Raw genomic sequence first — 2,384 nt, 5'->3', positions numbered from 1 at the left:
GAGGTCCTTGTCTTCTGGGTTTTTTTCATATATATATTTAGTTTTTTTATGTTAATAAAATCATGGCAATAGAAAAGCTTTTGAGAACTACTCTTGATATCAAGAACATATTTAGTTTGCAGTTTGAAAGGGTGTCTGTGTGATTTATTTATATATATATATTAAAAAAGAAGTGATGAACTGGACCTTGAAAGGCACTGGCTTGAGAGAGAGAAAAATGTTAAGTATGTATGTGTTTTTCCTCAGTGAGCTTATTGAGCAGAGATGATGATGCTGGCAAATAATTAGCAGTAGGTCAACATATTTCAATTTTTGGATGTTAACATTTCATTTTATAGAATCTGCATATCTACAATTCTTATTTTTACTTTTTGGGATATTCATAAAGAATATTTGAAATGAAGGTCATTGGGCTTGGGAATGTCCAGGAATTTTTTTTAACAAGCAGCCCCCCCTCCCCCCAGGTGAATGTGATGTGTAGGTGTTTTGCATATCACTCTTTGAAGAACATTGATTTCAGTTCTCTTGACTGTTAGGCAATGTAAGTGAAGACCAACAAAATTTTGCCCTTTTACCAGCTAGGTATTTGAGCAGGGGACTTGAATCCATGCTAACTGTCACCACTGTCAACTGCACTGGTTTAAAACAGATGTCGTGGTTCTTACACATAAAGAGGTTATCATTAGGTGAGAAGAACAATCTCTTATTGTGGCTTGGTGAGCAGATCAGACTCTGGTCCAGAGAGAGACTTTCCCTCTAGAAGATCAGACCTCCACTGTCATTTCTATTGACCACGGAATGGGGGTGGGTATTGGACCATGAAGACAAACGGTATTTCTCCCTTGTGCAAAATGTATGACCCTCAAAGCTGGGGGAGAACACCAGAGAGAGCATCACAGGCATACTATAACCCAAATACAAGATCCCAAGGCCAGTGATGAAATTTATACTCCAGGCAGTCAGAACCCATCCTACCCAGAGTGAGACCCAGAAAGAAGAAAACTTAGGTCATTGGCACCTCCTGGGCACCATCAGTGGTCCCCAGTGCCACGCTTCTCCATCTTTCCAGGTGTGGACTGAGAGCAGTCCTCTTCCCCCTCTGTGCTCCCCAGATTCTAGTGATTGATCACAAAACTTCCCATTCGGTAAAGAATATCTGCAAGCGGCAACCAGTTAACTAGATCTTAAAATAGTTGTTTTTGCAATTTTCAAAGGTCAGTACAAGTAACTGTAGAACATTTGGAAAATGCATAATGAAAATACCCATAAGCCACCCCAAAATAACTACCAGTATACTGGTAATTTTTTCTTTCCTGCTATTTTGCTATGCTCATTATTTAAATATAGTTGTGGTTCAGGTAGAGTAATATGATTTGCTTAATCTTTTCACTTTCCTGGTTACAAAAATGCATTAGATAACTAGAAAAATGCAGATAAGCATAAAGGGGAAAAAAAACCCACCTAGCCCCTGCCACTCAGATATGTCAACATCTTGGTTTATTTTTTGTTTTCTATACATTTAAAAAGCTTGGATCAGCAGAACTGATTTTAAAGATTAATCTGGGGCAGAGGATATGTTTGCTTTTTTAAGGGAATGGAGCTTATATTCTTGTAAGTATTAAAACTAAAGGAATTAAAATGCTCGTTTTTCCAGATTCTCCCTAAGTCACCCATGTAGTTTAATCAGTTTAACTCAACTGCAGATACTGAAATAAGGAGAAATGCCCGAAGAGTGAAGGAGCGGCAGTGCCGTTTACTCCTCTTTGCTCCCACCCCTGGCCTCACAGTCTGGGTGTTCTTGAGAGGGACAGGTGTGTTTGGAATTGGATGTGTTGTTAATGACGCTTTCAGAGAGACATTTATTCTGACTACTGGAACATTTTCACCTAGCAGGGAAGAGGGAATCCACAGCAATGCCATATTTGGGCTTCAGCTCCCTCTAGTGTTCTCTGGCCACCTGAGCAAGTCCTAGTCCTTATTTGTCCATCTCCTCCCAGGCTCTTATATCATACATGGAGGTTGTGGTTGGCTGATTTGCTACTAAAATCCACTTGAGATGTGGAGTGTTCAATTGCAGCAACTTGATCATATTTAATATGGCAAAATTACTAATACTTAGAAATTCAGAAAATCACCCAGGTCTTACTAACCAGTGAAAGGAATCCAACATACCTTGAAAAGAATACATTCTAAACCAGTAATTGTGCATAACTTTTTTTCACTTGAGGTGTGAAAATCTCCCCCTACGTAGGTGGACAGCTACCTTGTTGAGAGCTGATCATACAAGTTGAAACCAGCCTCTGTTTGGGCCTACATTTTAGCAAGTTAGGAATATTAGCCATGCAAAGCAATTTCTGTGAAGATAAAATGCATCCATCCTGTGT

The sequence above is a fragment of the Equus quagga genome, chromosome 18 (assembly GCF_021613505.1).
Source record: "Equus quagga isolate Etosha38 chromosome 18, UCLA_HA_Equagga_1.0, whole genome shotgun sequence".
NCBI lineage: Eukaryota > Metazoa > Chordata > Mammalia > Perissodactyla > Equidae > Equus > Equus quagga.
The sequence above is the reverse complement of the archived record's forward strand: the minus strand, read 5'-3'. Positions refer to the sequence as shown.